The sequence below is a fragment of the Vulpes vulpes genome, chromosome 1, assembly GCF_048418805.1.
Source record: "Vulpes vulpes isolate BD-2025 chromosome 1, VulVul3, whole genome shotgun sequence".
NCBI classification, from domain to species: domain Eukaryota; kingdom Metazoa; phylum Chordata; class Mammalia; order Carnivora; family Canidae; genus Vulpes; species Vulpes vulpes.
This window is the reverse complement of record NC_132780.1, coordinates 113,306,492-113,332,708: the sequence shown is the minus strand read 5'-3', so window position 1 is coordinate 113,332,708 and position 26,217 is coordinate 113,306,492. Positions and strand designations below refer to the sequence as shown.

The 26,217-nt window shown below is 40.4% G+C and overlaps 1 long non-coding RNA gene across 1 annotated transcript; it reads left to right on the top strand.

The window, feature by feature from the left end:
• Positions 1-10: 10 nt before the first annotated feature.
• Positions 11-17,301, top strand: LOC140594123 (uncharacterized). The gene is made up of 3 exons (XR_011994616.1): positions 11-55; positions 16,489-16,617; positions 17,224-17,301. It is a non-coding gene; the product is annotated as an uncharacterized lncRNA (long non-coding RNA).
• The last annotated feature ends 8,916 nt before the right edge of the window (positions 17,302-26,217 follow it).

The window sequence follows — 26,217 nt, the reverse complement described above, 5'->3', positions numbered from 1 at the left end:
ATAACGGGTTTCTCCCTCAGCAGGGCTTTCGGGCGGACGGGAAAATCCGGACGAGGTTAGTAGGCCCCGCCCCCGCTCCCGCCTGGGCCCCGCCCCGTCCCCCCCTTCCCAGGCTTCCCGATGGTCTCGCCCACTCCGCCCCTCGCGGGTCCACCGCGGCCGCCGCGCACTCGGAGGCGGAGGGCGGCGGGACGGCCGGGCTCTCCCTCCGCGGGGGAGGGCGGGAGGGGGTCGCCCTCCGGCCGCCCGCGCGGGGTCCCTGCCTCGGAGGCTGAACGTCGCGAGGCGCCTCCCCTCCCCGCCAGGCGCAGGGGGCCGGAGCACACCCTTGGCTCCTTCCTGCTTCCCGGGACGGCGGCGCCCTCCGACCCCCCCGCCTCGCGGCCGCGCTCCCCGCAGCCCGCCGAGGCTCTGGCCCAGGCGGCCTTTCTCGCTCCTCCGTCCCGGGAGAGCGGCCTGCTGGGGGGGTTGGGGGGGGTCGGCGGGGCCGGGGACTGGCCCCAGGAGGCCGCGGGTTGCCCCCCGGCCCCGCGGAGCGCCTCGAGTGCGGTGCTGCCGCCTCCTCCGGGTTTGTTCCCCTTGCACGCTCGCACGTGTGATTTCACTACCAGTCCTCCCTGCCTGCTGCCCCGCAGCCGATCGCGGGGCGGCGACCTCGCGGAGTGTGCGGCGTCGGCCCGCGGGGAGGTCCGGGAGCAGCCCGAGCGCCCCCCGTCCCCAGCCCCGCGCCCCCGCCCCCAGCCCGACCTTGACGCCGCCGCCGCCCGCGGGGCTGCAGGGGCGCTGGGCACTCGGCGCCGTCCCGGGGGCGGGCGGGCGGGGCGCGCACGGCCTCGGCCGGGACGCCGGGAGTTGTATGTGGGTCCCCGTGTCCCCTCCCGGTAGCCGTGCACGAGCTCCAGTGAGGGGCAAAGGCGAGCGAGGTTTTAGGCGCCTGTCGTCGCAGCCAGAGTAATGCTCGCCTGCCGCCGAGATCACGCCCCCTGCATCACTCGGGCCCCCCCGTCCCCCGTCCCCCGTCCCCCGTCCCCCCACGGGGTTGCAAGGCTGCCTGCACTGCCCTCCCCCTCCGCGGCCGCGCGCCCCTGCCCTGCCCCTGCCCCTGCATCTGCCTACCGCGCTGTTCCCTCTCAACTTCCGCCTCCCATCCTGTCTCCCAGCGCTCGTTTAGTGCCTCTTCCTCCCCTCCACACCCCTTTCTCTCTCTCTTTCCCTCTCTTTCTCTCTCTTCCTCGCCTCCACACCCCTTTCTCCCTCTCCCTCCCCCTCCCTCCCGGTCCCCGGCGCCCCTCGCAGCCTGCCCCTTCCCATCGCCTACCCTCTGGCCGCCCTCTGTGAATACACCCTGTCCCGCGTCTCTCTCGGAGATCCCCCTGATGATGATCATAATTGACGAAATGTAGCTATTGTGACATTCCTCAGCTGTGCTGACACCATCGATTCCCTGGAGAAAATTTCTTTTCCTTATTTTCTCATTGTCTAAACCTAATTTCACTGCTAAATTTAGACAGAGCCCACTGTGCAGCGACTAGCTAATTATCTGTTTAGATAGCACTTCAACACGTTGTTGAGAGCCAGTGAAATGTTAAACAACCAAAAATCTTAATATCGCTAGCCAATTCCATTCCCCTGGCCTTCCCCCTGATGGTTCCAGTTTCCAGAGAAAGTAATTTAGCCAACATTTGAAAAGGTGCCAAAGGCTTAGTATGGGGGGCCATTGTGCAATTGCGTACAGAGACCATGAGGGATTAGCAGGTTTAGTGCTTCTCAAAAGGATGATATGGAGCTTTAAAAACTATATTTTCTCCATATTTTGAGAAATTGGATTAGTGACATGCTATGATTATATTCTTCTCTGACCTAAAGTGAAGAGAGACCCTGGAAGAGCAGTATTTATAGATATCCTATAAGCATTAAAAGAGCACTATGCTAGTATTTTGTGTGTATAACGCATTATGTCTAATATTAATTAATCATTTGTGTTGATATAGAATCTTTGGCCAGAGATGTCAAAGCACAGGCTTACTTCTCATGGAAGGTAGCAATTACTATTATCCCTACCTGACAAGGAGAGGAATCTAGGCACAGAGGTTAATGGAGAATCCTACAAGCCACATGTGGTTTTCCTGCCAGACCCAAGTTCTTGCCTTCCGCTGGGCACCACTGACCTCTCAAGATTCCTTCTAAAGTCAGAAACAAATTTACTGAGGTAACTCAAATTTTTACTTCCTAAGCTTCCAGTCTTAAATTACACTGTTCTCAAATGAAGACATACTCACCCCAAGCCTTCCTGTTGGAAATTATTACTAGCTGCAGAATGAGATTGTGTGTGATACAGTTCATTTTCTTTTGATATTTCCTCCAGAAATATTGTTGAATGTAAAACAAAAACAAACAAAATTTATCATGGGAGTGTTACTGTGCTTTATACCATTTTAGTCGTCTAACTTTACAGATAAGTTCACCTTTATTGTTTGAGTGACAAACTGGTTCAGGAATAATTATAGCTAACTTATTAATATTTCTGGCACCATTAAATCCAAAGTATGCATGTATTTTCGAAGAAGGAAATTATCTGAACAAAAGGCAACATGATCCTACTGCCAACAATGACTTCATTGTTTTGGGTTAAGAGTACTGATGGTGTCCATCCCACTTTCTGCCTCAAAGACTGTTGGCCAATTATCGAGGTTCATTAACTCTTAACTAAAAAACAAAGGTTGACATCTTAACAAAGAAGTAATTATCTACAGTGCTGGGCATTTTACATTTACTCAAATAATACAAATTAAAGGTTTGAGACTATTATTAGAATTTCATAGCTGACTCTGAAACAAAGAAAGTATTTTATAGTGAAGGTGGGCCATTATGTACTCAGCTCATTCCCCTTACCATCAGCAGATTTTTTATAACCTGCTGCGTGAAGAGGTATAGCTCTTCCCTAAGTGGAAGAGATGAGCAATGCTTTGTGGAATGTTTGAACTTGGTATATATTTGATAATAAGTTGATGTCACTCTACTAGAATCACAGTCTTCTAGAGCAGAACTATGCAAATACTAAAAATCAAACTGCAGACCCACAAAAAAGTCCACCTAGTTGCAAAAATCTTCACTGATCTCGCATTTGTCAAATGCAACTATTTTCTATTGAAAAGATCCCCACTATATATTCATGCTGATTTTCCCCTCGTATTTCCTTTGGATCTTTGCTCAAAGTTCACTCTGTCATTTAAGTCTTCTATCACCACCCTATTTAAAGAGCTCCCCTTGGGCAGCCCAGGTGGCTCAGCGGTTTAGCGCTGCCTTCAGAGCAGGATCCTGGGGTCCCGGGATCAAGTCTCACGTTGGGCTCCCTGCATGGAGCCTGCTTCTCCCGCTGCCTGTGTCTCTGCCTCTCTCTCTGTGTGTCTCATGAATAAATAAATAAAAATTAAAAAATAAAGAGCTCCCCTGCCTCCAATTCCTATCACCCTTAACTTGCCTTATTTTCTTCATTCTACTCACCATCTGACACATTATGGGTTGTTTGTGTGTTTGTTTTGATTTTCTGTTTTCCCTTCACTAGAATCAAAGTTCCATGAGGGTGGGCAGGGACCTATATTTTTTTTTTTAATTGTTGAAACCCAACCCCCCAGAACAATAAGTCCCAGACCAGACGACTAAATGATAAACATACTGACATAGCATACTCAGGTGTATGTGTAACCACAGACAAACGCAACAGAAGAATATTAATTTCTTAAAATTTTAAAGCCTTGATCATGTTGAGTTTTTTAAGCTGGATGATGATTAGCTGACCATTGCTTAAGACTCTCAATTTAGGGGTGCCTGGGTAGCTCAGTTGGTTCAATGTCTGCCATTGGCTCAGGTCGTGATCCCAGGGTCCTAGGATAGAGCCCTGCATTGGGCTCCCTGCTCAGCAAAGAGTCTGCTTCTCCTCTCCCTCTGCCCTTTCCCCTGGCTCATGCTCTCTCTCTTTCTCTCTCAAATAAAAAAAAAAAAAAAAAAAAAAGACTCTAATTACTCCTAATGCTGTTTATTAAACTTCCTCTCTCTACTCCATATTGACATTTCCACACTCCAGGTTAGGTTTGTAATACTGGGGCTGGGGCTCTGCAAACTAATATCTCCTTTGCCTGCGGGCTTCCTGGTGGGTTATATCAATTGAAGTCCCTGGAGGGAGGGTGGAAGTCAGAGTAGGGGAAAAGAGACTTACTTGTTCCTTTCTGTTTGCTTTGTGCTCCTACCAGCATCCCATCAGCAGTAATAGCCCTTTCCTTTGTCATCAGCAGTTGGCTCCAGCATCCCACTTTTACATTCTTAAGAACCAGACTCATCCTATCTCCACAAAGGTACCAGCACTGGCCAGTCTGTGCCCACTTCTCAGAGGTTTGAGCCCTGGCTCAGCAGGAACTCTAACCACTGAGCTTCTGAGCTCTAATAACCCAACCTTTTCCCTTTGTTTACACAGCAATAAAGGTGGTAATGGTTCCTTACAGTTTACATCGCTGGATTACCTCAGTGTTCCTCTTGTTGTGGAGACCCCCTCTAACCCCTGGGTAATAAAACCTCATTATTAAATTCCCTTACTACCATAGCATGCTTCGTATGTTCTTGATCAGACCTTGATTGGTGCTGTTTTTCTCAGTGACTATTTCCCCAACATTCCCTTGTAATGATTACTTTTCTCTAAGTCAAACTATTTAAAATAACAGAGCCAATGTCAATCTGTCAATTAATGTAAATAAAAGCAATAAGGTAAATGGGCAAAATGTGTTCTACTTCACTGGCAATAATCCAGGTTAACAGAAGTAGGTTTGAAATAAGTAAATTTGGTGGTAATTATGTTGGTGTTTTAGTTGTATATACATACAACTTGTTTTTGTTGCTGCTGATGTTGTTTACATCACAGTAAAAACAAATAGAAATTTCTAATTTTAGATGGTTTAGGTGATTTATTTCTTTCATAGGACTTGCACCTGAAAAATCATTATGGAACTAAAAGGAGGATTATTTGGGAAAAGAAGAAATGAACTTCTCTCCCAAACCTACAGTGAAAACAAACATATATTTCACATAGCTATTTACAGCCTAATTCTATAATATACAACTCTTTTGGAGGGGCACCAGGGTTCCAAAGAATGTAGCTTGAGGAATGGTGTTGAGGCAGAAAGAAGAGCTATGCCATAGCATTATGGAAGATCAGATAAAGGCTAATTGAACAGAGATTATTGAACTACAATATTCTGGGTTCTATGTTAGGTGTTGGGTTGAAAACAATCCAAGTCCTGACCCCAAATACTAATAACAGTATTCCTACATGCAATACAGGGATGTACTCAATAGAAGAGAGCAGGGTGTGCCTAAAAGAGACCAGGAAGGCCTAAAATCAAAGATCACACTTGAATAGTCCTAAAGAATGACTAGGAATTTTTCAGAGTGGTGGCATAAAAGCAGCAGAGGAAATAGGAGGAGGACAGATGGAAGGATACAGAAGCATGAAAGAGTCATGATGTCTTTTGGAAACCACAAGTACTACGTGTGCTGCTAGAGGATAACCTGCAAAGGGAGATTAGATGGAAGGGTAAAATAACGTTAGATAGGTAGACAGACTGTTTTTAGGTCTTATAAAGAAGTCTAGATTGTATCGGGTAATCATAGGAACAATCGAAGAACTTTGAGTAGGGCAATGTCAACATTGGGTTTTCTAGAAAAAATCAGGTGTATGTGAAAGTGAGGATGAATGGATTGTCAGGGGGCTTGGGAAAAATAAGCAGAAATTCAAGAAGGAAGCTGTTGTGAGGAGCAGAACAAATGAAAGTCTGAACTCAAGCAGCAATAAGTGGGTGGAAAGGAGAAAATGAATTCAGGAGAATTTTAGTATTTCAAAACAAAATCATTTATTCCTGCAGTGGTCTGAGTATCTGTGGCTAGCCAACAGGTAATAATGGAAGCAACTGTGCAGGCAAAAGGCACATAAGCAAAAGGATGAAAATGGGTGAAAGAAGCACTTGAAAGAACGTAATGAACGTGTCGATGGAGGCAGAGGGCCATTAAAAGAAGAAAGAATGTAGAGAAGAAAATGAGGCCAGGGGATCAAATGACAGAGGTTGAGATAATATAATTGATGGTTTAATAATTTACTGGGCACATTTTATAATTTCCTTCCAGTTTATATTATTCCTTTAATTCTTATGGGCATAACTCAGATTCATGTAGCGGCCTGTACAGTTTCTTTTATATTATCATTAATAAACAGTTGTTGGATGAAAAGGATAGAGAAGAAAGAATAGTTTTGTGGATGGTTTCATATTTAGGTTGACTGAACAAAAGAAATCTGGTGTCTGTGTAGGTTCAGTACAATGAAGAGCCACTTTTCCCCTCATGAGTATTTCAACAAATCCTGCCCTAATTAGTTGCCTGGAGCTTTATTTCTAACTTGTACCCTTTGGTATCTAACCCGCATCAGATACTCATCAGCCACTCCATGTCTCATGACCCTGAGAGATGCACTTAAAGAAGTTTTGTAATGTAAGGTTAAAAGCCCTGGAGCTTCACTGCCCAGGTTTCAGTTCCAATCCTCTGCTTTGCGACATTGGGCAAGTTACTAATTCTGTCTAGAGGAAATGTTGATTCCTCCTTTAGAGTATTGTCTAAGGATAAAATTAGTTCACATGATGCCTTTAGAACAGGCCTGATATACAAAGCCCAAGAAGTGTTAGTTTTTGTTGTTATTAATAAGGAGCTTTAGTATGTTTAAATATAGATTCAGGAATCACATTATCAATCATCAGCAACCTGGGAGTGGAATTTTGATCAGGCTTACATTCCCCAAGTGTAATTGAAATCTTGAAACCAGTTCTGATGAACTCTGCCTAACATTAACCAAACTGTGCTAATTCAGCATTCCTCTCTAGCATTTCGAGCTCTGCAGTAGACCTTCTGTGGTAGGCAGAAAAATGGTCACCCAAAGATGTCCACGTGCTAATCCCTAAAATTTGTGGATGTATTAGGTTTCATGGCAAAGGCAAATGAAGTTTGCAAAAGGTTATGGTTGCTAATCAGCTGGCTTTGAAAATGGGGAGACTACCTTGGATTATTCAGGTGGCCCCAATGAAATCAGCCACAAGGATCCTTAAAAGTCAAAGAGGAAGGCAGAAGAGTCAGAAGGAGATGTGACTATGGAAATGGTCAAGGGATGAACATCACTGGCTTCAAAGACAGAGAAAAGGAACAATAAGCCAAGGAATATGTCAAGGTTTGGAAGATGGAAAAGGCCATGACCCGGTAGACTCCAGAAAGGAATGAAGCACTACCCATGCCTTGATTTTAGCCAAGTGAGACCCTGTTAGACTCCTAACCTACAGAACCATAAAGTAATAACTTTGGGTTGGTGTAAGCCATTGAGTCTGTAGCAATGTATTACAGCAGCTTTTGAAACTAATTATGATGTGGTGAGAAGTATATATTTAATCTTTGTGTCTTGGGTTCCTGGCATAGAGCTCCCAGAAGCCTTGGAATTTCCTGAATGACAGGCATGAGAAGAGTGGGTTCTGTTATTTAATAAGCCTCTTTCAACCAGCTCTGCATTTATGCCAACAAGATGACTCTGGGAGGATGGGACCTAGGTGTTAGAGAAACCAACCACGTGATTAGAGGGTTGGAACTTTCAGCTTCACTACCCCTTTCAACCTCCAGAGTATAGAGAAGGGCTAGAGATTGACTTAATCATCAGGGGCCAGTGATCTAATCAATCGTGTCTACTTAATGAAGCCTCCGTTAAAAATTCTGACTGAAGTGATTTGGAGAGCTTCCGGGTTGGTAAATACATGGAGGGGTTGGGGGTGGAGGGTGCACTCAGGGAAGGCACTGAAGCTCCGCTCCCCTTCCACATACATTGATTGCTCTGTGCATCTTTTCCCCTGTGGGCTATTCCTGTGTCATAATAAACCAGTAAGTGTAGGTGTTTCCCTCAGTTCTGAGAACCATTCTAGCAAGTAATTAAACCTGAGGGGAGGGGTGGTCATAGAAACCCTCAAGTTTTTTGCCAGTGGTCAAGAGGTACAGGTGACAATTTGGGACTTGACCTTGGCGTCTGAAGTGGGTTAACCTGTTGGATCTGTGCTAACTCCAGATAGTTAGTGTCACAATTAAACTGTAGGATAACCAGTTGTTACTAAGAATGGGGAATACCCTTCATCACATTTGGTGTCAGAAGCTGGTGTTTAGTAGAGAGGAAACTTGAGTTTTCTTTTACTAGTACACCTCCAAAGCCCCCTACTTTAATTGCTTTGACCAACATTCAAGGACCTTAACATACAACTCAGCACCGTTTCTAACCACCCTATCTAGCTTCCCTGAACACCACTGTGGGTCAACTCCATTCCTTACCAGTCTATTTGTTTTCTTCATGAGACCCCTTAGGACATCTGGTCCACCATGAACAAACAACCCCATATCCTTGCCTTTAACATTCCTGCCTTCTCCAACTAAATGAAAAAAAAAAAAGAAAAAAAAAGGATTTTCTCTTAAAATTTATTATCTTCTGCGTTATCTTCTACAGAAAGCTTTTGATTTTTTTCCACTTCAACCCATGCAGCCTAAAGCAGGACTGGATATATCTACATACAGATCATTGTTCTACAGCCTTCTTTTAACAACTCATCCACATACATTTTTTTATTCTACTTCTACTTGAAGTCTTTGACAATATCATTAGTTTTCGGCCTCCTGTGGTGTCAGGGGGAATGTCTCACTGACAAGCTTTTCTAGCCTAGCCTCCTGTTTTCCTACGTGTTTACTATCACTGTTGAATTTACTCTTCATCTTCCTGTTATTGTCTTCTAACACTTATTTCCAATCCTTTATTCCCGTTCTGGCTTCTCTGCCTTCTTATCCAGACTGGGCTCTATTGCAATAACGCACTCATTGGCCCTTGAAGGCTTTGCTGACCCTCATTAACAAGGCCATTCTGGCCATGGATCAGGAGTTTCAGGATGAAATCTCAACAAGCGTTCTACTTGCTATACCAAATTTCAGTTCTACTTCCTGAAATTTCGTATATCAAATTTCCCCACAGGTTCTCAAAGTTACTCCACAGTCCTTACAATCATCCTTACTGAAACCTTTACAGTGATTGCTCCAAAATTTTTTCTTTCTCTTCAGGGCCCCATCCCTTTCCTTCATCCATGCACTCTCATTGGAGAACACTGTTTCTTATTTCCCCGAAAAAAAGTAAAGCTCTCTCCTAGATAAATTACATCAGTTGCCTTCTCATTTAACTTATCTTGTCGCCCTCTCCTCTCCCTTATCATTAATTTAAAAGTTTGTTGACAATAACCTCACCTCCACCCTCCCCCACAAATTGGAACCTATGGGTTGTTTTCTCTAAGCAGCTAAGGATGGAAGAGCATAGATATACTCACCTCTTAGAAAGAGATCAAACACTTTGAGTGTTAGAATTCTTGAAATCCAGCTTCAGAATCAGGAACGCAGCTTTAAAGATAACACACTGCTGATAGCTCTGCTGCCCTCTGATACACTACAGACTTTCTCTTATGGGAATGAAAAACCAAACAAAGGAGTTGCCTTAATGCCTAGACCTAAGTCAGGGAGCTACAAGCCAGTTTGCCGAGTGAATCATTTCTGTCTCTTTCATGATAAAACATTTTAATGCCTAGCTATTGTCACTCACTGTTTGAAAATATCATTTTGGTATAAATGTATGTTAATATTTGAGTAAAATAGTTTTGTTGTTGTTTTTATATATGTGATTCTATAACTAGGTGGCTAGAGCCTCAGGATTGGAGGGAGTCTTTCTTTCTAATTTTCCTTGTCTATTTTACTCTGTCCTTTATACATTTCATGAGAATTCTATCTATTTAACTCCTCGAATTTGTCTTTTCCTATATATTTCCATAACTATCTCCATGGTTACTTAAATTACTATGAAATACACTATATTATTGAAAAAGATCTAGGCATTCATACTTCCAGTACAACTCACCTGGAGAAACTAATATGTCATTTCTGCCAATCTGTGTTTAAAACAGCACGAGAGAAATTCCTGGGGAACTAGCCCTTTTGCTTAATGATAAAATAACCTTTTAGAACTATTAAATATTTTGTCCCTGTAGGGATTATTGACAATAAATGAACTATGCTTTTGAATGCTATGATAGAAGATACATTTCATTTATTCAATAAATATTCGAGATATCCAGGTTCCATGGAGTGGAGAGATAAAGCAATAAAGACGACGTAGAAATCCTTCTCTTTGACGACTTTTCAGTTTAGCAGGGGAGGCAGATATTTAATGAATAATTGTGCATTTTTGTAGTCATAACTTTATTAATGTTGTGAGACAGGGCACCAGAGAGTACATATTAAGGGTTCTGAATTTATACATGTGGTCAAAAATAACTTCATTGAAGAATAAAGAATTTATACAATCCAACACTGAAAAAAACAATGCATGCAATTAAAAAGAAAATGGGCAAGAAGACATGGATAGACATTTCTCCAAAGAAGACATACAGAGAACCAACAGACACATAAAAAGATGCTCAACATCACTGATCATCAGGAAAATGCAAATCAAAACTACAATGAGATATCACCTCACACCTATCAGAGTGGCTAAAGTCAAAAAAAGCAACAAGTGTTGGCAAGGATGTGGAGAAAAAAGAATCCTTGTGCACTGTTGGAAATACAAACTAATGCAGCTAATGTGGAAAATAATACAGTTTCCTCAGAAAGTTAAAAAATGAAGCTATCCTATGATGCAGTAACTGTACTACTAGGAATTTGCCCCCCAAACACAAAAACATTAATTCAAAGAGATACATGCACCCCTATGTTTATAGCAGCATTATTTACAATAGTCAAACTATAGAAGCATCCCAAGTGTCCATCAATAGATGAGTGGATAGGAAACATGCGGTATGTATGTGTGTGTGTGTGTATATATACATATATATATATAATATATATAAAATGGAATATTATTCAACCACAAAAAGGAATGAAATCATGCCATTTGCAATGACATGGATGAAGCTGGAGAGTATAATGTTAAGTAAGTCAGTGAGAGAAAGAGAAATACCATATGATTTCACTTATATGTGGAATTTAAGAAACAAAATGAATGAGCAAAGGAAAGAGATGGGAGGGAGAAACAAGCCAACAGACTCTTTTTTTTTTTTTTTAATTTTACTTATTTATTCATGAGAGGCACACAGAGACACAGGCAGAGGGAGAAGCAGGCTCCACTCAGGGAGCCGCACTTGGGACTCGATCCCAGGTCTCCAGGATCACGCCCCGGGCCGAAGATGATACTAAACTGCTGAGCCACCCAGGCTGTCCCAAACAGGCATTTAACTGAAACACACACACACACACACACACACACACACACACACACAAAACTGATGGTCACGAGAAGGGAAGTGGGTGGGGGGATGGGTTAAATAGGTGATGGGGATTAAGGAGGGTACTTGTGATGAGCACCGGGTGATGCATGAAATTATTGCAACACTATATTGTACACCTGAAGCTAATATAACACTTTATGTTAACTACATTGGAATTAAAATAGGCAATTTTATTGAGTATTATTTAAGCTAAGATCTAGAAAACAAATTGATATCAATCCTATGAAAGATGTATGAGTGTGGTGTATCTGCATGTGTGTCTTTCCAGGGTCCAGTGTAAAGCCCACAGTTGGTCCATTTTGAAAAGTTAGAGTAGGAGCATGTACCTGTTATATGTGCATAGCTTTTGACTCCATCCCTGACCTTCCATGTTCTGAATCACAAGGCTGGGAGCACACAAACTATGTTTTGCAGACTCCATTGTCAGCACACTTCCTGTTAATTTCTGCCACTATGGAGCACTGGCAGGACGTTTAGAGTAAGAGAAATGAAGGAGCCATTTTGTTCCTGTTTTTGGTGGAGCCTCTGGTAGAGCAACAGAAGTGATAGAAGACTGTGGGCTCCAGGAGTCAGTAAAGATTTTTAACAGCCTTTATAGGACAAGTGTCTTTTTAGTACTATGTCTCCAGCTTGTGAAAGAGAAGTAAAGGCTAGAAGTGAAGGCTAGTGGGCTCCAGCCCAGATGGGAGGCAGCGTCCTGATCTTCAGGTAATATCTCACTCATTGAAATAGTCCTTTAATTCTGTTTTTCTGGCTGTCTGCTGTGACTAATACAGAATAGGGGACTAGAGAGGCAGAAAGGATGCAGGTAAAAGAGATTCTTAGAGGTCATGCTAAGTATTTTGGACTACTTCTTATAGTAATGGCAAGCCATTGAAAGGTCCTCAACAGAGAAGTGACATGATCAACTCTCCATTTCTAAACGAGCAATCTGACTACCACAGAGAGAATGGACTGACAAGAATAAGAGTAAATTCAAGTTAGGTTGATATAGGAAGCCAAGCAAGAAGTGATGGTTAGAGCCAAAGTGATGAAAATAGAGAAGTTGACAGAGTTGAAAGGAATTGGTAGTACTTGAGGATTGATTGGATTTTGAGGGTAAGAAGAATAAAGTCAAGGATGATTCTAAAGTTTCTGACCTGAGCACTGAGTGGGTGCTGATGCCGTTCACTGAGAAAAGACAGTAATTATCTAATATAATTAGTTACACTAATTATATCGATATTATTGCTAATATAATAAATTTTGCTTATATTAGCCATAGTTGGTTTCTGTTACTTGCTTTTCCTGAGGTTACTAATGTCCTCATTTTAATGATAACATTCAACCTAATTGATCATTCCCTCTTTCTAGAAGCACTTGTCCCTCGGTTTTGATGACACCACATTTTTAAGTTCCCTTTTTCCTCTCTGGAAATTCCTCAGTCCCTTTTCCTAGAGCTGTCTTTTCCTCAACATGTCATTTAAATATTCCCACTTCTCAGGGTTATAGTTTATCTGCTTATTCTATATCATGTCCTAAGTGAAGTCATATATTTACATGACCTGAAATACAATTAATTTGCTGATTATCTCTAAATTTACTTCCCCAGAATAGACCAATGTTATGAGGTTTATAGCCAGATATCTAACAGTATAATTAGCATATCTACTTGGAGGTTGCACATGTACCTCAAATTCAAATTATAATATTTGCCTGTAAAATTGTCTTTTCTTAGTGAATGGCATCTCCACCTATTCAGTGCTCATTTATGTAACATAATATATTAATATAATAACAAATTTTGTTAAAAGTATGTAGGGTAGTTAATTAAATCTATAGAAAGTTTGATAAATAAGATTGGAGACTAGCAGTCTAATAATACCCCACATCACACTGCAGGGCTGATCAGGAGAGGATACTGTTGCCGCAGTCACTGGACACTAGATGCCACATCTGGCACCAAGAAGACTTGAACTGTATATTAGACATGTAGCAGAGGAAAAGGTTTTTCTTAATCCTCTTAGCATTCCTAGTGGGGTCTGAAAATTAAACCGACAAACATTAGTAGAGAAAAACATACTAATTTACCTAAAGTAAGTTTTATGTGACAGGAAAGCCTTCATAAGGAAATAAAAACCTAAAGACACTGTTAAATCTGAGTATTTCTTGTCCTAGTCTCAGTGAAGAGTGGACAGCCATGGAGAAATGTGAGAGGGCAGAGAGGACAAGGTAAGTATAGCAAACTGGTAGAAACATAGCCTGTTTGATTCTTCTCAGCATCCCTTGTCTTCAGTGACAAGGGTCCTTCTTTCCTCCAGGTGTAAGAAAGGTACCTCCTCACAAGAGGATCTTATGACCGGTTTTTGGGGAGAAGGGTAGGGGGAAGGTCAGAGTGACCTTCTTGTTTCTGCCATTATCTCAAACTTCTTTAGCTTAAACTATACATTATGTCAAGGTGCCATATTTTGGGATAGTTGTGTTTTGAACCTGGCCAGACACCATCACTTACACGTCTGCCACCATTGCTACCACCAAAGAGAATTTTTTGGATACCACGTGATTCAGAAGCCATGCATCTGATCTGCCTCATTGGGAAAGCAGAAGCTAGACTAAAATCATTTCTAGAAATTTTACCACTTTTATTTATATTGCAAGTGGATCCTATCTTTTATTAGCTCTCCTAACTCTAACTCATTTTAAGATATGAAGGGTACGAACTTCTGCATGTTAATTTTGTAATCAGTCACCTTACTGAACTCTCTAATTGTAATAGGCTTTTAGTTCATTGTCTTGGGATTTGATTTTAACAAGAAATCTGTAAAATCTGAATGAAGAAAACTTTAAAACAGAAATCATTAAGTTGTAGAGGAAACCATAAGAATTTTTTCCCCATAAACCCAGAGTAGGGAAGGGTATTTAAGTATATCACAAAAGCCAAAAGCCATAAAAGTAAATCTAATAAATCTGACTATAAAAAATGTCCTGCATGTCCCCCTCCCCAAAACTGCAACTCATATTACAAAAGCTGTCTCTCTCTCTCTCTTTTTTGTTTTTTTAAAGATTTTTATTTATTCATGAGAGACAGAGAGAGAGAGAGAGAGAGAGAGAGAGAGAGGGAGAGACACAGGCAGAGGGAGAAGCAGGCTCCCTGCAATACTCGATCCCCGGACACCGGGATCACACCCTGAGCCAAAGGCAGACACTCAACTATTGAGGCACCCAGGTGCCTAAAGCTGTCTTTACATATAAATAACTTCTACGAGCCAATATTTTAAAACCACAACACCATGAAAAAATAAAGGATATGAACAGTTCTCTGAAAAGGAGTTAAAAATGGCTTCTAACTATTGGAAAAGATTGTCAATCTTCCTCATAATAAACAAAATGCTCATTTATATTATGAGATCAGCAAGAAGTTTTGTGATGCCCCTTCATTGGGTGAATATTATCACTCTTCATGCTTTTTTGGTGGAACTGTAGTTGGGCTTGACCTCTGTGGAGGATAATTTGGAAACATCTGTCAAAATTTCAACTGTGTTTAACCCTTTAACCCTGCAATCCCACTAATAGGAATTTAACCTATAGGTACAATTTCAATGTACAAAATTATCTGTTGCAACACCGTTTATAATAACAAAAGTTAGCAGACCAGTTAAATGAGGTCGGATTCAGTCATTTATGAGACATTCATAATTAACGCTATGTAGTTAAAAAAGAATGAACCAGTATTTTTATAACCAAACCAAACAAGACTTTGTTCACCTGATGTGCAGCAAGTTAACAAAAACTGATACTGAGACTTTGCAGTGAAGAAAGACAGGCCATTTATTGGTGTGGCACCACGTAGGAGAACAAGGAATTCATGCTCAAAAGTCCCAAACTCCCCTATGAGTTACAAGTGAGGCTATTTGTTTTTGTTCTGTTTTTTTGCAAATGAGGGGTTTTAAGGGCAGACTTTGTGGCAAGGGTCTCCTGAGAAGATGGATACTGGTGATGGGAGGCGCATGAGGGTCATGTGAGCAGATGTTCCACTGTCACTTCCTCTGGTCCCCTCGGGGTCTTTTCCTTCTCAAGAGACTTGAAATGTGAACAGATAGCTTTATTCTTTATGTTGCAGAATTCTGTGTATCTGGTGGTTCTATCTTGGACTAGTGCAGGCTGGCTACTTGTCCTGCAGCTTCCTTTGGATGATAAGCAAGCATTCCTATCCTTTGAGCCTAGGCCTCTGCGCTCCTTTGTTGGTCCAGCCTCGCCTGGGGTGATAGGATCCCAGTGTTCCTTCCTCTACCTGAACTGATGAGACAGACACTGGCTTTACTCTATGAATTAATATTGTCTCCAAGATGCATTTTCTTATTGAAAAGAGCAAGTTATGTAACAATGTGTAAAAATACTCCTTTTGTTTTTAAGACCTAAGAAAGAATAAGTTTGTGTGAGGGCCCAAGGCGAACCCCCCCCAAGATGAGCTACTTTGGTATGAATATTATTTTGAGTTAAATGCAATCAGAACCCGGGCACAGAATGGCTCAGTAGGTTGAGCATCTGCCCTAGGTTCAGGTCATAATCCCAAGGGCCTGGGATTGAGCCCACATGGGGCTCCCTGCTCAATGGGAGCCTCCTTTTCCCTCTCCCTAGTGCCCCACCCTGGGTCGTGCTTTCTCTCACCCTGGGTCTCTCTCTCTCTCTCTCTCTCGCTTGCTCTGTCTCAAATAAATAAATAAAATATTAAAAAAAAAAAAGCAATCAGAACCCAGCAGATTCAGGAAAAGTCCTGTATGTCTCCCTCAACTACTTGCCTGCACCAGGAAGAGAACTATTAACAGAGATTCCTCTTTACCTAAGACACTGATCTGTGTAACAGAGCAATCTTTGTTCTCCCAACATCTCTCACCTCTAGCTAGTGCTCTTCTTGCACTTGCATCCCTAGACCCCCACTGCTCTCCTTAGCTCCCATAAGCATCACGTTGCCCTGCTGTCTTTGTAATTTCATATCTATATGGATTCCCTGTATATACAAAATTAAATTTGATTTTCTCCTTTAATCTGTCTCATGTCAATTTGATTCCTCATCCAGGTAGAAAGACCTTGAAGGGCAAAGAAAATTCTTCCTCCCTGACATCTGCATACATTTACTTCTATGTACATAGAATACCTCTACAGAACACTTGCCGCAAGGAGAAGATAGGTACCTGGCACTAGGAATGTAAGAGACTTTTCCTCATATTTCTGTTTATAATTTTTGAACCTTGGACCGTTTATATATATTGCCCAATCAAAACAATGACAATTTGTGAACAAAAGCCTATGAATTTCCTAGAAATACAGAAGGAAACATAATTCACAGAATGTGTGGAGACATTGGCTTTGAATAATGGAAGGAACGTTTTCCTCCATTTTTATGGGCCAGAAAGAAGAGAGGGAAAAATGTAGCATTGATTTGGTGACAGGAGATTGAAGGATTGGAGAAATTTTCTGTTTGAGACTAAAAAAAAAAAAAAAAAAAAAAAAAGCTTTTATTTTCTTAAAGGATAATGCAAAGTCCTGAGAGTATTAGGAGTACAGGGAGGGAATAGAAGTGTAGAAGATAGAAGTTGGAAGTAATTATTGTGGAAATTAGGAGAAGGAGCTGATTACGGGCATGTGGTCATATTGCAAAGGCTTATGGAAGGCCAGGTTGATGTTGATTATTAGAGATCTATACCGGTTCCTTGCTGCTCAGTTGTCCAATTTGACTGCAATTCTTAGCTGGTTGGAGTAAGAGGTTAGTAAACATGAGATGTTTAATTTTTCACTTTTGTGTTCTTGCTAGTAGGAAAGCTGAGGAAGAGATGTCTATGAGTTGGAGGGCACCATAAGGATGGGTGAGTAAGCTGCCTGGAAATGCCACCCCATTAGGAAAAAATAGCTAATTTTTACTCTGCCATTGTCTGTCACACAGAGACAAGAACAAATTTACAAGGATTTGCGTACACAGGAATTCAATTTGGTTTTCTTAAGTTCTCAGAAATTTGGTGAGATTGTGACTAGTTTATAAACAAGTTTTCAGCTTAATGTAAACTCTTTTTTTTAACTTACTTATTACTCATGTTAAATCCAGTATAATAAGAATCTGTTTTGAGAGGTTTTTAAAAAGGAATTTAGAAAAGTGTACTAAACTGAATTTTTAAAATATTCTACCTTTTAAATCAAACTTAGAATTAGAACTATATCCTGAATCATGCTAATTTATAACTATTAGAATGTGAAGAGCAGGAAACTGGTGTGCATCACCTAATTTCTGACATATTAACCTAACCATTAAAAAACTGAAGCACAAAAAAGTAGTAACACATTGTTTTCTCAGGCTTTTCACTTCAAACACTATACTCTGAAAGATTCTGCTCACTAGAGCTGCTTTTTTTTAAGAGCCTAATTTTTGAGATTGAAAATAAATGTATTTTCTCTGGAATTTAATCCAGATATAGCTAAGAGCCTTCTCTCGTTTAAGACTCTTAAAATTATATGTGAGAAGACACAATAGTTTTTGTTATGATAACATAGTATCCTAGTATCCTATTGGAAATGAAGGTAATACTCATTCCCTGTAAGTCTGTTGTTGCAAATCTACTTAGAAAGTGCTTTAAAAATCCCTTACTTTCATTCTTTTGCCTGTGGAGTTAGTTCCTTTTCAATGACCAAGCGTTACCTCCCATAGTGATCTTTAAATAGCAACAATAAAAAGATGTTTTCTTTGAAGTTGTCATTGGAAAAGGTATTTTCCTTGTGCTAGGCTCAGAGTAAAGACTGGATTGACCCGGCCTTTTGTGATTAAGTCTTGGTCTTCTTAAAATAGATACTCTTCAGTGTTAGGCCAATAGTTCTGTATTTGTATGGGAAAACATAAATTGTGCATTTTAGCTTTCTTCATAAATTCAGTGGAATATTCCCTTTGCAATGACTAGAACCCACGCTTGTGAAGAATTATGAAAACACAAAATACTTTGCATTAAAGTGATATAACCACTTCAATAATAACAAAATATGTTTAGAAAATGTACTGTTTCATATTCCCACAACACTAAAAAGGTAAGGCTATTTATAAAATTGAAAAAAAATGTGTATCTTTTAAAAAATTTGTTTCTGAATACAATGGAGCCAACGTATTTTTTGAATCAGAGAATTCTTATTTTTTAAAAGATTTTATTTATTTATTCATGAGAGACACAGAGAGAGAGAGAGGCAGAGGGAGAAGCAGGCTCCTCGCAGGGAGCCCAATGTGGGACTCAATCCCAGGAAACCGGGATCATGGCCTGAGCCAAAGGTGGATGTTCAACCATTGAGCCACCCAGTCGTCCCTCAGAGAATTCTTAGATTTAAAAGAGTTCAACCTTCTTTTTATTTCGTACACAAAGAAAGTTAGGTTCAAGTTTTCTAAGTAGCTAGCTCAAAACTACACAGTGTTATCAATTGAATTCCTTTAGCTGTACATTACGAATGATCTCAGGAATAGTAGTTTGAACAAATAGAGATTTACTTTTTTGCATGATGGAAAGGCTAAAAAGTAAACAAATGCTAGTGTTAAATCAGCTGATTAACAACATTTAAGGTCTAGGCAGTTTCAGTCTTTCTGCCATGGTCTCGATAGATTTCTGACTCTGCCTTCATTACCTTTAGTGCTCTTGGTCACAAAAGGACTACAACAATTCCAGCCATCATGGCCAAATTAAAGGCAAAAAGAAGAGAGGATTGGAAATCAACAATATCTCTTCAACAACATAGTGAAACTCTCCCCAGAAACTTCTAAGAAACCTCCCCCATGTTTCTTTGGCTAGGATAGTTCACATAGTTCACTCCTAGTATGGGCTTTCCGAGCATTTTGCAAGAATCATTTTAGGAATGATTGTAGGGGGATCCCTGGGTGGCGCAGCGGTTTGGCGCCTGCCTTTGGCCCAGGGCGCGATCCTGGAGACCCGGGATCGAATCCTACATCAGGCTCCCGGTGCATGGAGCCTGCTTCTCCCTCCACCTGTGTCTCTGCCTCTCTCTCTCTCTCTCTGTGACTATCATAAATAAATACAAAATTAAAAAAAAAAATTAAAAAAAAAAAAAAAGGAATGATTGTAGGATTGACCAACCAACAATGTCAATCATGCACAGCTCTTGTGATTTTAGAAAATGATTTTCTGGGCCACCTGGGTGGCTCAGTTGGTTAAGCATTTGTCTTTGGCTCCTGTAATGATCCTGGGATTGTGGGATCTAGCTCTGCGTCGAGCCCCATGTCAGGCTCCCAGCTCAGTGGGAAATCTGCTTCTCCCTCTCCCTCTGCCATTCCCCTCACTTGTGCTCTCTGGCTCTATCTCTCTGTCAAATAAATAAATAAAATCCTTTTTTAAAAAAAGAAAGAAAATGATTTTCCTTATGATTAGAAGAAATCATCCATATTCTACCTAAGTATTCTGAGGTAGAAAATACAGCAAGAATGCCTAAGTTGTCTAAAGTAGAATTATTTCAGAATCATGGAGACAGAATCAGTAAATGTGTCCCATTCTCTACACTACCATTACTACTACTACTACTACTACTACTACTACTACTACTATTACTACTATTATTATTATCATCATCTTCCTTGAGGCCAGGAATTTCCTTTCTTTAAACGTTGAAATTATTGGGACACACGCACATCTCTTTTTAGAAGGGTTTTAGGTCTCCTTTAAAGAGCAAATCAGGTTTGTGAAGAAACGTCTCCACTAAATATTGTTCTAGGAAGATAGGGTCTCACCATGGTTACATATTCTCACCTAATTCAGGAACCTCTGTACATCTTATTCATTTTTCTTTATGGAAGATAATCATGGCAGAAATGTGCTATGAGCCTGTGAGTCTCACCTAAGCCATGTTTGCTTTCTCAGGTGCTAGTCACAGGTGTCCAAACCCATATTAAAAGTTAAGATTTATTTGCCCTCCTGCTTTTGAATGTGAGATCCTATAATAAGTCTCTGAAGGAAACTCAGATGAGATGAGGTTATGACCCCTTGGTCTCCATGAAGTGACACAGCAGAAAGCATGATTGTCTAACTGACATCTTGCTGTGTGAAATCTGTCACTCCACTCGGGACAAGCTCAGGGTATCTGACTTACAATCAGGCTTAGCAGTGTGTTATAATAGCAAGACCACAGGCATTGGTGTCAGAAAACTAACTTTTGAAGCTCAGTTTCCACATTTGCTAATACACTATGAACAGATCTGAACTCGGTTTCTTCTTTAAAATGGTAAATACTTCAAAGTGGGATGTTATTTAAGCATTTTATAAATGAGAAAGCAAATCACAAATGTATCATCTTGTTAGTTCAAGAATTTCATTGGGGTAGACAGTATCTCAAGGACTTTTAACAAAGTTCTAAACAAGACAGTGTCTAGAAGACTTCCTTCACGTTTGTGTTTTTTGTTCTCTTTGCATTCTTGCGATAACAACAAAGGAGTAATCAAAAAAGGGTTTGAATGTGTTCATCGTACTAAGCAGACTCCTTTTCTCATTCATGCTGAGCTTTTAAATCCTAACACATTTAAAGGAGAGTGTATCTGGTCCACCGGTTTTGTCTTAATTCTGTCACTGTATTTAGTCAGCCTTGTTGACATCAAATAATGAAGTATTTTTATCTGGGAGCTTCTCTTGTAGAAGATGCAAGTTTGCTGGATGATGCAAGTTTGCTGGATGAAACCGGTTTTACTTCTTGGAAGATGAAGAGTTCTTCACTTGTAATAAATGTTCACACCTTTCTGCTATATTTATTTTGCAGGTATGTAGATATGCTCAGAGATTTTTATGCCAGAAGACTTAGGAGAACAATCAAATACCTTTCAGATGTTCATATGTGTTACCCTCTCAGAGAAGCCTTCTCTGGTCTCCAAAGTCTAAATTTGGGGCCCTCTGGTTATTTCTTCACTTAGCAAATAGTTAGTTGATTTAATGTCTAACTCAGGAGAGTAGAAGCTTCATTAAGACCTTGTCTATTTTATTGATGTACACACCCAGCACTTAGCTAACACGTAGATGCATTCAAAGAACATTTGTTAAATGAACAAATGAATAAAGCAAAGAGCAGATGTTTTCAATGAATATATTCTATGTTTATTCACATGTTTACTCCTGTAAATCGGGAGGTAGGAAATAGGGAGAGAAAACAAAAAAGAGAGGGGAAAGAGTGATTTAAAAGGCATCCTTGGGCTGAGATTTTCTTTTATTTTCGTTTCAGGTCCCAACCCCAAAAATCTGGGCCAGAGGAGGTAGTGTCAGGCAGTCATTGAAAGCCCAGTCTGATTGTCCAGTATTTGTGGCAAGGTCAGGAGCATTTTTTTTTTTTTGCCTATCTGTGCAAACAGTCCAAATTTAAAGGAAGAAGACAAGGTAAAAACAGTAAGAGGCATCTGGGAAGCAGGTGGAAGAGTGAGTGCTGCTGACTAATTCTCCCCTTTCTTGTCCTTCATGGAGAACAGGCAGGCTTGTTCTCATCCCTTAGACTCTGCTCCCTTTGTCTGCCCTGGCAAGAACAGGGGCACACTCTACCTGATACAAAGTGTTCCCCAAAGAAAGGCGATGCTGCTAACGATGAGACTGATTGATGCTCTTGAAGCTCCCAAGCAGCCTGTCCCGGTGGCTCTGATTATTATCTTGAAATATATATATATATATATATATATATATATATATATATATATATAAAGTGTGTTTGAAGCAATATATTCTGGATTTTTTTTCTCTTAAAAAATGTGCATGTGTGTGTGGGTATATTGAACATTATGGAGAAGGAAGAATTAGCAAGGTTTTTGCAAATGTGATTTCTAATTGCATAAACCATAACTCTGAGCTTCTCCCCTAGGTTTGTAATATAAATAGTCTCAGATGTGTTAATTGTTGATGGGATCCTATTTAAAGAATAGCTTTTAGATATTCAAGGACTGTACCTCTAATTTTATTCTTTCCCCAGGATAATAGATTTCCTGTTACACTGTACAAAGATGATATTACTTGGGTATTTGAAGCATACCTTTGTTCTTAAGAATTTCTGCTGTATGTTGTCTTTGGCTCAGGGCATATATAGGAAGGTACATGTACCCAAAGACCTTCTCACAAGGCAAGACAACCCACAGTGACCTACTGTGTCACTAATCTTCACAATTCAAAGAGGTACACAGAGAATTTACAGCCAGAAGCCAGGAATTGCTTGTTGGCCACAGGACAGCAATTTAGCTCCTGGTAGTTTGTTTTTCTCAGAATTGAAGGGTGTATCGAAAAAGAGGTCTTCCTTGCTTGATGGAGAATTTAAGCCATAGAATTGAAGAGGATGAAAGAAAGAGTAATTTACCAGGTTTTAAAGCTTCTCTCAGACTTTTCTCCCAAGAAAGGAAGATGAGATCCTATTCCAAATGAGAGATGTAAGGCAGCCATAAAGAAGGTAATTATGTATAAGTAAATTCACGTGAAGTAGGAATGATGGCTTAACAGCTATTTGTAGCTTGAATGCTCTGGAAACAAGTAGAAATTTGAGACTGAGTGGTTATGCTAGTGTGTGTATTTTGTGAACTAAAACCCTACTTCTAGAGGAGTAGTTGGGTGGAATATGAAAGGTGAAAGGTTAGTCTACCTGAGAAAGATGAGACCTTGTGAGAGCCTCCTGGTGTCTGTGTGATATACAGGGTGACCCTAGAAGTCACTTTGCAGACCAGCTACAGTCTAACTTCCATACATATGCTGGATTAAATATATTTTATTTCCTTTTTTGCCTTACAGTTAAGGGAAAGAGGAGAAAAAGGAATCAAAGCTAGATAGTATTACCTTTTCCCCACACACTCCTATGTCCCCACAGTTTTTCTTTTTTTAACTTATTTTTTAAAAGATTTTATCTATTGAGAGAGAGTGAGCAAGTGAGAGAGAGCATGAGCCAGGGAGAGAGAGAGAGGGAGAAGCAGACTCTCCATTGAGCAGGGAACCCATAGGCTTTGTCAAACCTAGGACCCTGGGATCATGACCTGAGCCAAAGGCAGCCTCTTCACCAACTGAGTCACTCAGATGTCCCTCCACAAACGGTTTAATAACTGATAGAATCATAAAACTGTAAGGAGCTGTAGAGATCATCCCATCTAAACATACTTGTGTTCTGTTGATATACACCAGAGATACACAGAACTGAATCAACTGACCTATGGTAACGTGATGTGAAAGGAAGGATGCTGTGCAGGAAAGAACAAAGAGATTTAAGTCCAGGACCTATCACTAAAGAGCTTGGGCAAGTCAACCAATGTCTTGAAATCTTAGTTTCTTCTCAATTAAGAGGTTGGAGACACCTTGGTGGCTCAATCAGTTAAGCCTCCTACTCTTGGTTTCAGCTCAGGTCATGATCTCAGGGTCCTGGGATCGAGCTCCATATCAGAATCCCTGCTCAGTGGGGAGTATGCTTGGAGATTCTCTCTCTCTCTCCCACCCCCAATGGCTTGCTCATGCTCTCTCTCTCTCTCTTTCAAATAAATAAATAAATCTTTTAAAAAAAGAAAATTTAAAATGAGGAGTTTGAATTACAGTAATGGCTCTCAGAGGGATAAGTGGATACAAGCTTCCCAGTTGAGACCCATGGAAATAAAATAATTAAGTCAATTCCTTGAAACTCTAACACTACAATATTCTAAATCTGTGGTGTAACAAAGCCAGTGTCTATGTATGTTTTCATTCATTTCCTTGACATTACACAGTAACTTATATCAAAGAAAAAAGAAGGAAGGGAAAGAGAAAAATGAACTTTTAGAATGTACCTGGAGAGGAAACAGGAATGACAAGTCACTCTTTACCTGTTTTAAAGTCATGAAAATTACATTATTATGTGAACAACCCTGGGTTGATTTAATTACTTTGAAGATAATGACCCAAGTGGACCACTGTATAATCAGTACAGCTTTAGAGATCAGTATTTACTTCATAGGGGGTTGACACATTTGGGTTGGTGATGCTGTGGTTCATTTGGGCAGTTTTGTATGTGTATTTTCCAGCCATTTGTCATAGAGTCAGTGAGTGTGTATTGCAATCTACACTACAGTTCAAAACCTGTCTTAGGTACAAAGACCAATCTTGCCAATAGTGTCAATGATCAACAAGTCAAATTTCAGCAGAAAAAAATACTGGAAAGCTGTGTATAGGTTGCAAGCAATTCCCTTTTTAAAACTATTTTTTTCAATTTCACTTACTGATTTTTAATTTGATCTTTAAAACATTCTCACAATTTTTTTCTCAGAAGCTAAAAGTAATATTCACTCTAAATCTGTGTTGGCATTTAGTCATTTGTGTCTTTTCTGGTAATGTACTTGCCAATGGAGGTGTACTGAGAGAACAAATAGGCAATTTTGATTTTGTGGCCTCACAATAGGTTATTGGTGGATCTTTCCACCAACTTAATTTTAAAAATTAATATACTTTATTGTTTTGAGTAGTTTACAGAAAACTTGAGGAAAAAGTACTGAAAATTCCCATGTATCCTACCCCCCACAATTTTCTTCTTTTGTTAATATATTGCATTAGTTTGGTGCATTTATTACAGTTGAGCAAATATTGATATATTACTATTCACTTTGCATTCTATAACCTATGTTTTTTTGACAAATGTATAGTTACAATTCTCTTTTCTTGTTTATTTTTTTAAAAATATTTTATTTATTCATTCATTCATGAGAGACAGAGAGAGAGAGACAGAGAGAGAGAGAGGCAGAGACACAGGCAGAGGGAGAAGCAGGCTCCACGCAGGGAGCCTGATATGGGACTCGATCCTGGGACTCCAGGATCACGCCCTGGGCTGAAGGCAGCATTAAACCACTGAGCCACCCGGGCTGCCCTCTTTTCTTGTTATAAGATATCAAATACCTTAAATCAATTGACATTAATTTATAGTAGCAATAATCAGAGACATATCTTACATAATATTGCCAATTTGTAAAGATTTTCAGTTGCCTACCAGAATCACCAGTTACATGTTTCACTTTACCCACCATGTTTAAAACTCAAATTTCCTATCTTCTCCCCAAGAAAATTTCTCTCTGGGAGTCTTTACTTCTGTCAGTGATACGACTTTGCCATTAGCCAGAATAGCAGCTGCTTTATATGCTGGGGACACCCTGGTATAATTAGTGCTTATACGGTAACAAAGTGTTATAAAGTTCTTAAAACTTTTTTTTTAATTTTTTTTTTTATTTATTTATGATAGTCACAGAGAGAGAGAGAGAGAGAGGCAGAGACACAGGCAGAGGGAGAAGCAGGCTCCATGCACCGGGAGCCCGACGTGGGATTCGATCCCGGGTCTCCAGGATCGCGCCCTGGGCCAAAGGCAGGCGCCAAACCGCTGCGCCACCCAGGGATCCCTGTTATAAAGTTCTTTATCTAGTTTTGTCTCTCCCTGTCTGTTGCAGCCTCAAAATAATAAAATTTCATGGCAATTACATTATATTAAGACTTGAAAAACCTAGATGGTGATCTTAACTTTGATGTTAACCAGATGTGAAATTCCTTTTACCACCCTGGGCTTCAGTTTCCTATAAAAGAGAGGTGTGAGATTAGATGATCTCTTCCGTCCTTTCCAGCTCTAATGTAATTCCTCATTCTTTTTGATTCCCTGTCCTGATGGCTTTTTCTTTACTTTCTCTCCATCCTGCAGCCATCACCCACATGGGTCAATTTATCTCACGCCTATGTGAGCATAACCAAATCTGGATGAGACTCTCTGGCAACAGGCTCTTCCCCACTCTAGATCATTATGCATAACACTGGCTGGTGAATCTCCCTGA